The sequence below is a fragment of the Vipera ursinii genome, assembly GCF_947247035.1.
Source record: "Vipera ursinii genome assembly, chromosome: 5".
Taxonomy (NCBI): domain Eukaryota; kingdom Metazoa; phylum Chordata; class Lepidosauria; order Squamata; family Viperidae; genus Vipera; species Vipera ursinii.
This window is the reverse complement of record NC_139518.1, coordinates 37,238,765-37,253,248: the sequence shown is the minus strand read 5'-3', so window position 1 is coordinate 37,253,248 and position 14,484 is coordinate 37,238,765. Positions and strand designations below refer to the sequence as shown.

Sequence of the window (14,484 nt, the reverse complement as noted above, 5' to 3'; positions counted from 1 at the left end):
AAAAGCGCGTGCGCTGCCCTCCTGCCAACACGTTTCCTCTTCCGGTTGCTATAGTGATTTTTTTTTTTTTAAAAAAAAAAAAGGGCAACGATGGAGGAGGAGCTTCCTCCTCGGATATTAGCGGGTGACGGATAGCTTCTTTCCTTCACCAAGATGGCGGCAAGTTCTTCCTATTCGGCTTAGGAGCGTTCCGAGTCCACGCGAGGTAGGCTTGTACGCTTTTCACATTCTGAGCGTAAGCAAAGAAAAATAAATTAGTAAGAGGCTGATGGAAGAATTGTGATGTGGGGCATCGCTTTTATAAAACATCGGTATGAGGTCGAATTACTGAATAGGCCTTCAAGTGCGGGAACTCTTCGGTAGTCCTCAATTGTAAGTCTATGGTGTCTTTCATTTCAATTGGTTTCTGAGGGACACGTGATACGTCTCGCGGTATTCTCATTCTGCACACTAGAAAGGTTTAGGCCAGGGGTCGGCAACCTCGGCTCTTTTATGACTTATGGACTTCAACTCCCAGAATTCCTGAGCCAGCTATGCTGGCTCAGGAATTCTGGGAGTTGAAGTCCATGAGTCATAAAAGAGCCGAGGTTGCCTACCCCTGGTTTAGGCAAATGTATTATTAGAGGCATTTCTCGAAAAATACGAATCGTACCAATTTTGCCTTTCAATGTAATTCACCGAAAAGTGTGAACTTGACGAAGAATTTTGGCCTTGCCTTTAGCAGCCGAATAGAAGCAAATCGACCTTGTAACTTTGTTACATATGCTCAGAGGTAAAGGAAGAAACGCCTGGATATCTTTACAGTCGACATAAAAGAAGGCTGCACTTTAGCTTTTTTCACTGCAGCATATCACCTAACAAAATACCGGTTTTGAAAATAACTAATTGGCCGGCTGGTATGGATACATGATTTTTCTTTAACTGATCTATCGTCGGACACTTCTAAAGCAGAGAAATTAGCACTTGTTTGTACTGATTTCAAAATATGCGTACATCTGTGGTATTAAAAGATGTTAATATTGTACTGTTGAAATTAATGACAAATTTTAGTGTTCTAGCGCTCCCACCAGCATGAGCCAATTATTGCTTCCTGATATATGTTGTACATTTATTGCTATATTTATTGAATATTCAGTACAAGCAGTCCTCAACTTATCACAATTGGACCAGAATGTCCGTTGCTAAGCAAGACAGTTAAGTGAGTCATATCCAATTTTACATCCTTTTTTTGCACCAGTTATTAAGCAAATCTCTTAATTCTTAAGTGAATTGTGCCATTAACTGAATCTGTTTTCCCTCGTTGTCTTTACTTGTTGGAAGCAGCTGGGTAGGTTGCAAATGGGCTCATATGACCCCAGGATGCTGCAACCATCCTAAATACTGGTATGTACCAGTTGCCAAGTGTTAAAATTTTCATCATGTTACTGTGGAGATGCTGTGTATGCTGTAAGTGTGAGGACTGGTTATAAGCCACTTTTTCAGTGCCATTGTAACTTGGTCACTGAATGGTTGTAAACTCAGGATTACAGTTCAAAACAATACATGTTATTTATAATATAGATTTATAAGGCCACCCAATGCAGGATGGTGCACTGATTCAAAAAAGTTAAATGGGGAGAACAGACATTTCCTTACCAAAACAGACATTGAATGCCAGATAAGCACACCCCAATCTTGGGGAAAGCAAACAGATTTTCCACGATTGTTTAAAAGCTTATGGAGTTGGTGCAGTTTGAATCTTGAGGAGATTCCATGACAGAGAAAGTACACTTCCTATGTTCCATCAGATGGCATTTCTTAGTAGATAGAATGTAAAGCTCCATTCTGTCAGATCTTACGGGGTGGATGAGAAACAACTTTCTCAGATAACTTGGCTGTATGTAGGGCTATATACGTAGATAACCAGCAACTTAGATATGCAAATTATTAAAAGTAATAAGTAATACTAGTGAGAAAATATTTTAATCACAGTTTCACATTTGAAACAGTTTTCTATTCAAAATTAGCTGTTTTTACTATTTTGACAAGGTTTCAAGCTTAAACTAGAGCCAGCTTCTAAAATTTTTATTTTTATTTTTTTATTTTAATCCCATTTATATCCCACCCTTCTCTGAAGACTCAGGGCGGCTTACAATCTAAGCACAAATCAATGGCCCAAAAATGGCCCAAGCAGCCAGTTTCACATATGAAGCAATTATTTGGAATTTCCTAATTCCAAACCATATGATCCAGTTTAATATGGTGATTTGAGCTGTTAAGTTAGAAACCAGGAGGTCATGAGTTCTGATCCTGCCTTAGGCCAAAGCCACATGGGTGACCTTTCAGTCATTCTCAGTCTAGGAAGGAGGCAATGGCAAGCCACTTCTTGAAAAAAACAACCTTGCAGGTACTTGTCCAAGCAATTACCAGGAGCCAACACTGACTTGAAGACACAAAAAAATTCTAAACCATTTACACTAAAAACAATTATATTGAACAGACCTTGGGATAGTAGTAACTTTTTTTTGAGAAGGCTATAGTCCTTCTTTGCTGTCTTATTGTGGCAGTGACTCTGATCTTGAGAAGATGTGAAGCAAGCTGGGAGTGTATGTTAAGAGTTCATACTGCCAGCAGGGTCACCCAAGGTAATGAAGGTAATCCCAGCTGTCCAGCTAAAGCAAGCAAGCTTCTATATTGGGCAGGAGTGATACAGGAAAATGCTGGAGGTGGATAATCACTCTAGTGATATTGGCAAAGGCATCATTTCATGTTGCATAGGAGAAATCACTGGTAAACCTCTTCTAGACGTTATACACACAGACACACAAACATGGATACGCAATATAAAATGATTGACAATGTAGAACTGGATGATGGGCCCCTCAGATCTGATGGCATTGAATATGCTAGTAGGATGAACTAAGGAGCTTTTAATATACCAGTGGTAATTATGATACAGAGTTTCATAAAGCTTCCAGAGATGTCTCTCAGCGGCTTTTGATACCATCGACCATGGTATCCTACTGCGGCATCTCAGGGGGTTGGGAGTGGGAGGCACCGTTTTACGGTGGTTCTCCTATCTCCTCGGCCGTTCGCAGTCGGTGTTGACGGGAGGGCAGAGATCCGCCCGAGGCCTCTCGTTTGTGGAGTTCCTCAGGGGTCGGTTCTCTCGCCCCTCCTGTTCAACATCTATATGAAGCCGCTGGGTGAGATCATTCGTGGTTTTGGGGTGGGGTATCATCAGTACACTGATGATACCCAACTTTTTCTTTCCACCCCAAACCAACCCAGCGATGCCCTCGCCGTGATGTCCCGTTGCCTGGAGGCGGTCCAGGTCTGGATGGGGAGAAACAGGCTTCGTCTCAATCCTGCCAAGACTGAGTGGCTGTGCATATCGGCATCTCGGGCTAACCAGACTATTCCACCTCTAACGATGGGGGGTGAGGTGTTACCCCCCGTTGATAGGGCTCACAACTTGGGCGTCCTCCTGGATTCACGACTCAATTTTGAAGACCATATAGGAGCCGTGACCAGGGAGGCTTTTGCCCAGGTTTGCCTGGTGCGCCAGTTGCGACCCTATCTGGACCGAGATGCCCTACGCACAGTCACTCATGCGCTCGTGACCTCCCGTTTAGACTACTGCAACGCTCTCTACATGGGGCTGCCCTTGAGGACCACTCGGAGGCTTCAGCTGGTGCAGAATGCGGCCGCGCGAGTTGTGATGGGGGTTTCCCGATACTCCCATGTAACACCTTTACTCCACGAGCTGCATTGGCTCCCGGTTGCCCTCCGGGTGAGATTCAAGGTGCTGGTGATGACCTATAAAGCCCTAAATGGCTTGGGTCCGGGTTATCTGAGGGAACATCTGCTGCCGGCATCAAGCTCCCTTCGTCCTGTGCGCTCCCACAGGGAGGGTCTTCTCAGGGTACCGCCGGTAAGAGACTGCCGGCGGACAACACCTAGGGATAGGGCCTTCTCAGTGGGTGCGCCTGCCCTTTGGAACCAGCTGCCAGTGGAGCTTAGGACCGCCACCGACCTCCGTTCGTTCCGCCGGGACCTGAAGACCTGACTCTTCGAGCTCTCTGGCCCAGGCTGAGAATTTTAATTTTAACGGGTTTTATTTGTTCAGGGACAGATATAATTTTTTTTAATCTGTTTTTAACTTTTGTATTTTTTGTTTTAACCACCCTGTAAACCGCCCTGAGTCCTTCGGGAAAGGGCGGTATATAAATATAATACAATAAATAATAAAGAAAAGAAAAGAAAATTCAAAGCTGCAAAAGCATAATTGGGAATGTGGAATGTAAGAAGCTGAATATGAGAATGATCAACACAGTGAAAGTAATTTCATCTTTCACTCCAGCATCAGTGAATTGAAATGGGCTGCAATGGATGCTTTTGGTCAGAAGATTATAATGTTTATCATTTAGCACACAAACAAGAAAAAAACAAGGAGCAATGTTGATAAAGTTGGTTAGCTTTATCCTCAAGTTCAAGCAAACAAGATGTGCCACTTGTGGGTGGAAACTGGAATAGCAATGTTAGAAATATTGAGGAGAAAAATGTAGTTAAGACTATATGACATAGGAAACTAAAATAACAAGGAGAATTACTTAAAGCTCAGTTATAACAGCAGACATGGCTAAGAAAAAAAATGAATATGGAACAAATGGCAGAAACTGTCAAGAAGAGAAGAGAAACCAAAGCCAAGAATACCAAAGATCTTAGAACAGAAACTATTAGTAAACTTAAAAAACAAGAAGGAATATTACAACAACATATTTAAGGATAGAAGTAGCCAAATGAGATCTTAATATTCAGAAGACGATTCCAACTTTCAATTGGTGTGGTGAAGGTTGCCAATGGACAGATAATTGATTCAAAGATCACAGATGAAAGTATACTGAAATTCTGTACAGTAGAAAAGTCAATATTAAGACATGTATACAAGAAACTGTAATTCTAAAAGTGAAGTTAGATTTGCAGTCTGGTTATTTCAAAATCAGAAGGCTACAGGAATTATCAAATATGTAAAGAAAATGCAATGGAAGAAGAACCTGTAAAGGTTCTAACCAAAGTATGCCAGCAAATCTGGAAAACGACAGATTGGGAGAGGTTAGTAGAAACATCAGTATCAAAAAAAATTAAAAAAAATGACAGAGCATGCAGACTATTATACTATACAGCATTCTTAATTTGACATGTTAGCACAATTATGCATAGAGTTATCCAATGCAGATTAGAGCTCTTCATACAAAGCGAAAAGCTGGATATTCAAACTGGATTCAGAAAAGGCCAGGGAACATGACATATTATTGGTGATGCTTGCTAAATGATTGAGGTAAGCAAACAATAAAAAGTCAATGCGTACTTCATTTATTAGAAAAGGGTGTTCAAAATGTGCTTAGGAAAATGGGAATTCCAGAGCATCTGATTGTCCTGGTACAAAATCTATGCACAGGTCAGGAAACCACAGTCCAAACAGTACATGATCAAATAGGGAGCTCTAACTAAAGAAAAATATACCTCTGAATTTAGGTCACTTAGACATATTATTCTCCTTCGGACACATTATGTGAAGGCCTAGCTCTCTGGATAAGGCTCTAAGACAGAAAGATGGAAGGAAAGAGAAGACGACAACCAGCAGCAAGGTGGATAGACTCAGTTAAGTAGAGATGACTACATTATTGGAAGAGCTGAAGACAGATCATCATGGAGAATATCTAAATCAGACATGTCAAACTTGCGACGTCATGTAATGTTGCACAACGTATTGGAACTTTTTCCCCATTGCCCACAATGGAGTGGGCGCAATTTCCTCGTGATGCGTGTGGCCCGCGGGCCGGCAGTTTGACACCCCTGAATTCTAAATTATATGGTTACTAATAGGTAGCAACTTGATGGCATGTAATCAGATCAATTAAATTTTGGTTTTTAAAATACTTTTTTTTTGAGGATTTTTAATCCCAACGTTGTCTTCTTTCTTTGCCCATTCACTCTACATTTGTTTTGTGATCATTGTCCCTGAATTATAAAACCACTTTTTTTGTTCTAGTTATTTATTTTTCTGTCCATTCAATATTCAGGTATCGCCCTCTATTTTTATTATTAAAAAGAAAGAAAAAGTGGAGCCATGCCAATATCATGACTGTCAAAGGAATCTCACAGTTGCTTTTTAACTGTGCTTAATTTTTTTTATTTAGTCAATAGCATTTCATAGGGATATAAAAATATAACTTGTTGTCTGCCAACAATTGCATTACTTAAAATTTGTCTACATAACCCCTCCCCCACTTTCAATAAACATTTTATTAAGGTAAATGGTGTTTTCTCTATTTTTTGCTACTTATTATATCATTTGAACCTGTTCACTTTCTCTATACTTTCTCTTGTTTTCAGATATATACTCCTGATTGCAGCATTCAGATTCTCATCCAACAGCTTGATGTCATTTGCATGCAATGTCCCTAACTGATGCACCTCTAACTTCACCATAAAAATTCCATTTACATTTATTCATAATCTGTTAAACAGTCAAAGGGCCATCATACATTCCAGTTCAAAAAGAAATACTGTAATTCCTTATACACTCCACTAGTTACATGCTTTTCTATTATATACAGCATTGCCCTTAATCACATTCAACAACCAATATTCTCCTCCATGTCACATGAAACATTTCCTAGTTCAAGCCTATTCACTTTATCATACATGTCTAAAGTTAACAATGTGAAACGTTCTTTCCCACATTCATACTTTTCTGAATTACTTGGTGAAAAACAAAAGTTCTGTCTTGCACGCCTTCTGCAAGATACAAAGCCATATTGCACTTTTTCAGTAATTATTTTCTAATTTATTTACTTCATAATTCCTTGACACTTCTTTTTCATTATTGGTATAACTTGGTATAATTTTGTGACACTTTGTAATATAAATTATCTTTGTTCTGTTCCAAGCAACTTTCATATTACTGTTCCTTTCATCCATTTTCCATATATTATGTGGGTGATTAATGCTTATTTTAATATTCTTTCTTACCAAACTTATCTTTGTGCTTCCTTTACTCATTCTATTAATTATTTTTACATTTCTTCTATATCCATTTTTTGTCAAGATTCATTCTTGATAACACTAAATAATACTGTGAACCACATTCAGAATCTGTGGTTACTCAAATATCTTTATTAATTCTCTCAATTTTTCATCATAAATAATGAGTCCTGCTTTCAGATTCATTTTTTGCTATGCACGGGAATAGACATGTTTAATCCACACATTCAAATCAGACCATTTTTAAACAGATGCTGACCAGAAAGTCTTAATTCGTCCTTGGGCCTCTTACTGAGCCAGTAATTTTTAAAATACTTTCTTATTTCCTGTCCATCCATTCAAGCCTTCTAATAGAATTACATTTAAACTTTCCAAAGTGCTATCTGAGAAAGAAAACAGAGTTGCCTTATGGAAGACCTGGGCCCCGGGGCCATGTTAATTTCTTTTCTCTTTATTTTTCAAAAATTGGTTAAAGCATTCAATCTTCTATTGAGCCTTTGGATTATGACATCATATATTGTGTCTGCTCTCATACTAGTACAGGTAGTCCTTACAACCACAATTTAGCCCAAAATTCATGTTGCTAAGCAAGACAGTTGTTAGGTGAGTTTTCTCTCATTTTACAACTTTTTTGCCACCATTGTTAAGCGAATCACTGCAGTTGTTACGTTGGTAAAAGAATCTGGCTTCTCCGTTGACTTTGCTTGTCATAAGGTAGTAAAAGATGATCACATGACCCCAGGACACTGAACTGTCATAAATATAAACCAGTTGCCAAGCATCTAAATTTTTATCACGTGACTATGGAGATGCTGCAGTGGTTGTAAGTGTGAAAAACATTAAGTCATTTTTTCCAGTGCTGTTGTAACTTCAAACAGTCACTAAATGAAAATTTGTAAGTTAAGGATTATCTATATTATTAGTTCACTGATATTGTTGTTCTATTTTGAATTATTTTATATATTGTGGTCTCATAGGCAATAATAAGAAATATCTATTAAACATAGCATTTCACAAAGAGGGAAAGTGTGCTTTATATTTTAGAACAAAATCACACTGAAACTGCTGCAATCATTACTCCTTTACATCCTTTATCTGAAAAAGTGCAGAGTTAACAAACATGGACTGCTTTCCAGTAATTGGAACATTAACTCATATGGTTGGTTCTTGTCTTATTATATATATTTGGGTTGACATCAACAGGATTGTTAATATGACTTTGGACAATCAGTGTGTTACAGTATATGCTTTACCTGTTATATATTTTTAGTGTCTATAATATATCAAAGTATCCAGCATGGGAGCTAGTTAACAAAAATTATACCAGTCTGGAAGGAGAAACTTATACCTGATCTGTTGCAATGAATTGTAGATATGTTGTCTATCAATACATGAATTAGCCTTTTTTCTGAGAAGCAGGTAAGAAGAAGACTTTGAACTATAGGGTCAAAGTTCTTGGGGTTGTTTTGTTTGTAATAAGTTTTGATTACAGTATGTGCTATCAAGTCATTGGTGACTCTTAAAGCCACATAGATTTCAATATATTTACCAACCTATTTTTGTGGTTTTTTTATAAAAAGTATTATGAATTTTTAACATTGAATTATTTGATTTCCTTGTATATTATAAAATGTAACCTTTTATTAAAGCAACAAAATTAATTAAAAACTGGATCCATTAAATTAGCAGAACTGATATTGCTGACCTGTGTTGATTAATTGTATTTTTCTGATTTGGATGAAATAGAGAATAATAGTTATTATTAAAGATCGCTCATCCTGGGAAAGGAAAAAATAACAAAGCTGCAAGTGCAAATATCCATTTATATAACAGCTTACTAAGTAAAAAGGAATCATTTGAACATGAACATGTTTATTCTCATGACTAAAACAAATCCTAAATTCTCTTATTTGGAAATTTTACTTTTACTTTATATGCACCTTGGAATAGGTTTGATGTACAATTTAATGGCTTTGGAATGCCTTGATAGATCTGTTCAGCGCAAACATCCAGTGCCAGAAAGTGTTACCATTCATTCCTCTTTTGAACATGACTATTTCATCTGGTTTTATCTCCTATACAGGAGAGAAAGCATGGAGAAACTTCTTGCCTCTCCTATACATATTCCATTTTATCCTACCAGTTATATCTAATGATGTATATAGAGAAAGTACAAGTAATGACTTTCCAGTGAAAAGTGATTTTTACTGAAAAAGTTTTATTCATGCAGGCGGATATTTTTATTTTAGGAATAGAAACTATTAAGTATTTAGGCATGAAGTTGGTGGCCTATTCAGTTTCACACGTCCTCTTTAGTCATTTACTTCGAATATAAAAGGTTTGCTTACATTTCAGAAGTGTCTTTCATACAAGCAGAGAAGCATTTCATCTGATGTATTTATCCATTACAGATGGATTTGATCTATAACTTGCTAATATAGGGTAATGAATTGTATGATTTTCCTTGTAGAATATTTTACACGTTTATTGTAAACGTTTGCAAGGAATTACAGTAGTCTCATTTTGATACTTGCCCCAGAGTTCATGTTTTATGTAACGGAGAACATGTTTAGGTCCAGGCCTGCTTCTTTTAGTTTTTCTTTCAGCCTATATAACACACACTGACTTGGGGCACAAAAACCCCCCACAAATTTCATTTTTATACTCTGTTTGGGATTAGAGATTCTGATATAATACGAACCAAAATGCTTGTACCTAGTGAATACACGATAGGAAGTTAGGAAATAACGTTTTATTATATTCTTGGTGGCATCTTAGATTATGAAACTTTAAGCAGTCCAGATGCAGCCTGTCAGGATTCACAGATATTAAGCCATAGTTTGCTTAACATGTTATTAAACTACAATACCTGATTTAGATAATATACTAATCCATAGTTTATAAATGACAAGAATATGGTTACATAAATCATAAGCTAGCCATAAATAAACCATATCATGATTTAGTGGGGCATATAAACTATTAATGAAGATTTAGATGAGTACCAGCAAACATTCAAAAATGGGTTCAAGAATGATTGTATAGTGCAGAGAACTGAAGATGCTAATATGATTCTTAGCATTTTGGTTATTAAAACCAGAATGAAGGCAGTTGTGTGAAGTGAATCTTGCCAACCTTTCAAGCTGTGAACTACAGAAGTATGAAAATCTTCAGTTTATAGAATGTGGTTGTCAAAAGCAGTTCCCTCTGGAATCTTATTGAGCTGTAGCCAGCAGATTTGAACAGGGCCATGTTGAAGATCATTTTTAAATGATTGCTGATTGAACTGTATTCCCTGCAACATGCCATTATTATTGTGCTTGACTATTGTTTTGTAGGGGGATGGATTTAATATTATTTTTTTTACAATCTTTGAGTATTTATTAGAAGGCCTGGTAAATTGAATAAATAATACTGTAATGCCATTAGTTGCCAACAAAAGAAAAAATGTACTTAAAAATTAGAATGTGCTTAAAATCTACTCCATTATTCCAGCAATGCGGCTTACAGCTGTGCCATTTATCCCCACCGCTGCTACTTTTAATTTTCTCTACCTTTGCTTACAAACTACCTACGAAACAGCCTCAGATGTTTCACAGACAGTGGTTAAATGTGTCGACAAGTTATTTCCAAGGGGCCAGTAATGAACCCACATATCCTCCAAAAATATTTACCTGAAATTATCTCCCAAGTCCTACGGAACTATTCCCTAATGATCTCTTCACACGATACATTAAGCTAAAACGTAACGGACTAATCTGTGGTACAATGCATTCTGTGAACCCAGCCAAATTAATTCGCTAAATTGTCATCTGGTTAACCGAGGACACGCGAACCCAGCCAGTTGACTTTACAAGTAAAGGTCGCAGGTTCGATTCTTCGCATTTGCCAATAAGTCGGTCTTGCGAATCTCGGGTAACCCGTTTCTACGGTTTACTTCCGACGTAAACAGACTAAATCGAGTAATCTGTTATCAAAAGCGGGTTCTTCCTAAAGATCAGGGGTCTTCAAACTTGGTGGAGCAGTGGGCTAATGCCTCCTTAAGTAACACCAGCTGCCTGCAATTAGTGCAGGTTCGCATCCCACCAGGCTCAAGGTTGACTCAGCCTTCCATCCTTCCCAGGGAGGTAAAATGAGGACCCAGATTGTTGGGGGCAATTGAGCTGACTTTGTAATAATGCCGCTGGGTGTGTGTGTGTGTGTGAAAGCCCTAATAAGCAGGCATATACATCGAATGAAGGCTACTGCTAAGCTTGTAAGCCGCCCTGAGTCTTTGGAGAAGGGTGGGATATAAATGGAATTAATAAACTTGGCCCTTTTATGACTTGTGGACTTCAACTCCCAGAATTCCTCAGCCAGCATAGCTGGCTGAGGAATTCTGGGAGTTGAAGTCCACAAGTCATAAAAGGGCCAAGTTTGAAGACCCCCTACTAAAGATGGTCGGCGTCCTCCGCGTATTACAACATGGAGCGATCCGCCTGCTTCCGTGTCATCGCCACTCGCGCTCTTCGGGGCAGCCGGGGAAAGCAGCCTAGCGGACGGGGTCGGATAGCCGGCGTAGCGTTCCGAGGCACCGCTTCCCACCCTCCCCACCGGAGCTTTGCGGTCGCTCTCCGCTGGGCCGGGCCTTCCCAGGAAAGGAAAGGGAAGGGGCTCGGCTTTTTCTGACGTGTGAGCTCGGGATTGGCAATTTCGGTCTCATAATAGCAGCCGAGAAGGTGCCTCGCCGCTTTCCCCGGGAGCGCTTCGGGGCTTCTCGAGCCGAGCGAGCTTAGCAGGCACGGGCCGGAGTGAGTGCCACGTAGGGGGGGGGGCGATCGGCTGGGCCGAAGACAAGGGGGCCAGATCGCTTAAGGGGGGCGGGGAAGGGAAGGCAACCGGGGGTCGGGGGCTTCGGCTGGGGGGAAAAAAAAAGGCAGAGCCTGCTGGGTGCCGTAGAACAGCGTTTCTCAACCTTTAGGAACTTGAAGATGCGTGGACTGGCTGGAGTTTCGCTGGAGTTTCGCGTGGACTGGCTGGAGTTTCGCAAGAGGTTCGCTGGAGTTTCGCAAGAGTTTCGCTGGCTGGGGAATTCTGGGAGTTGAAGTCCACGCCTCTTCAAGTTCCTAAAGGTTGGGAAACGCTGCCGTAGAAAGAGGGGAAAGGGGTCGGGCGGGATTGCCGACGTGGAGGGTTAGAGAGAGGAGGTCCTGGCACCACCTGCGTCCTAGTCCAGCTGCTCCCTCTCGTTCGTATTTCCTTAGTAGTCCGAAACGAATCCCGAGCCGGGCGCACGCTTCGCGTCTGGCCGCTCTCTTGGAAGAGGAGAAACGGGGAGGGAGGGAGGGAGGGGGGGGCGGGGAAACGGATCGGACTACGTGTCATAGGCGCGCACGAGCCGGATCTTCTTCCCCTCCTCCTCCTCCTCCTCCTCCTCCCGACTCAGCCGCGAAACTCTTGCGCTAACTTTGCTGCCCGGTTCTGCCAGGAGAGGCGGAGGAGGGGAAAGTAAAGCTACGCTGGCTTCGGTTTAAAAGGCTGGGAAGTGAGGAGAACGGGAGGGGGGAGCGCGAATCGGGACTTCGTTTGCACTCTTGTCTTTTCTCCTTCGATTTACTTTAGACTGGGCCCCTGGCAGCTTTCCCTAATCTGGAAGTTGGAAGCAGCCGTCGGGCCACTTAGTCCCGTGGCTCCTTTCCACGGTTGGTTCCAGAGCAGAGCAGAGGCTTGGAAGCATCCATTAGGGCAGCGTTTTCCAACCTTAGGAACTTGAAGATGCGTGGACTTCAACTCCCAGAATACCCCAGCCAGCTGGCTGGGGAATTCTGGGAGTTGAAGTCCATGCATCTTCAAGTTCCTAAGGTTGGGAAACGCTGCATTAGTCCCGTGGCTCCTTTCCACGGTTGGTTCCAGAGCAGAGCAGAGGCTTGGAAGCATCCATTAGGGCAGCGTTTCCCAACCTTAGGAACTTGAAGATGCGTGGACTTCAACTCCCAGAATTCCCCAGCCAGCATAGCTGGCTGGGGTATTCTGGGAGTTGAAGTCCACGCATCTTCAAGTTCCTGAGGTTGGGAAACGCTGCATTAGGGGAATACTCTTCAGGCTTCCCCCTCCCCTTGGAGATGTGGCAAAGGGAAGTGGCAGATAGGCAGGAAAGGATTGGATTCAGGCACGGCAGATTGTCCAGAATTCGTAAGGGAGTTAGTTGTTGGCTGTCTTCACCGTTGTGATAAGGTCAGCGTTTGACATGCAAGTGAGCGTAAGTGATTACTTGCACAAGGAACTGCCCTTTCCTTCACTAACTTGATCACCTGCGTTCTCCCTCCAGCCAGAATATGAGTAGGAATTGAGCCTCATGAGTCTGCAAGTACTTTCTTCTGCATTGCCAGAAGCAGAGAATGAGGGTTGCAAGGCGAAGGCAGTTTCTCTTGTAAGATGAAGGTATGTTGGAATCCTTGGGCCTAGTTGTATTTGCCAGCAAATTTACAGCCCATATGACACTGCTATCTGATGAATATGATAAGTACTCCGGCTTCCAGATAACTTTGAAGTTTTAAGATGGGTGGATGTGCATTTGCCTGCTGCTTTTGTGACAGTCTCTGCCACCTCCTTCCAATATTGAGAAATAAGCTAGGAGTTGTCTGGCAGCTGTGTGTACAAGGTAATTGGCAATGCTTTCCCCTTCTCGGGCTCTCCAAAGCTAGAGACACAGAAGAGTGAGTAAGAATTGGACACTATATTGACCAGTTTAATTTGGTATTTAGATCAGTTGAAAAAGCAAAGAATAATACCACATTAGTTCCAATCCCTCACCACTGTGTGATCAAGAAGCAAAACAGCAGGCAAGAATGTGTAGTTTCTGTTCCTGAATCTTACTCTTTAGGTAGAGTAAGGAGATGATTGGCTCTACAGAAGCAAATCTTTGTGCGGTATGCAAAGACATTGAGGCAGAAATGTAGTAGAATTTGTATACCCCAGGTATTTGGAATTATAGCTTCCAGCAATTCTCATCATAGGCCACATTAGCTGGGATTACTAAAACTTGCAGAGTCCTATAGTTTTTCTGTGCATGAAGTGTTTTGGTAATGTATCAGTTAATTTCTTTTGTGCTGACTAGAGAGGTGGAAATGTTCAAGTCTGATTTCCACACTCTGAGAAAGCCAGCTGTTTCAAATTTTCTGCTGTCTTTTTATGAAAGAGAAGGTGAATAGGGTATAATATAACTCATGCTGATTGTAGTCTTCATTTTTTAAACTGAGGGGGCAGTTAAGTCATTGGAAATAGTAGCAGTTCTGTGCAACCACGTTTGCATTACAGGACATATAAGCAACTGTTTGTTTGTTAGCCCTCCTGAAGCTTTAAGATGATACTGGAAGCTTGGATAGTTTTGATTCTGTTTCCTTTAACCTGAGCCTCTATATCTGTTGGGAAATTTCAGATCTCACACACACAGGCCTGGCCTTAATGGACAGATTC

The 14,484-nt window shown here is 40.8% G+C and overlaps 1 protein-coding gene across 4 annotated transcripts in view; it reads left to right on the top strand.

Annotated features, from left to right (window-relative positions):
* Positions 1 to 92: 92 nt before the first annotated feature.
* HDLBP (high density lipoprotein binding protein) overlaps positions 93 to 14,484 on the top strand; it is a 64,986-nt gene continuing 50,594 nt past the window's right edge. Inside the window, exon 1 of one of the 4 annotated variants that reach the window (XM_083363606.1) lies at positions 93 to 205. The gene's annotated coding sequence lies outside the window, so the exon portion shown is untranslated. Of the gene's footprint in view, positions 206 to 11,736; positions 11,820 to 12,521; positions 12,554 to 13,336; positions 13,450 to 14,484 lie in introns of those variants that run through there. The other 3 variants (XM_083363607.1, XM_083363609.1, XM_083363608.1) reach the window with 3 other exon arrangements.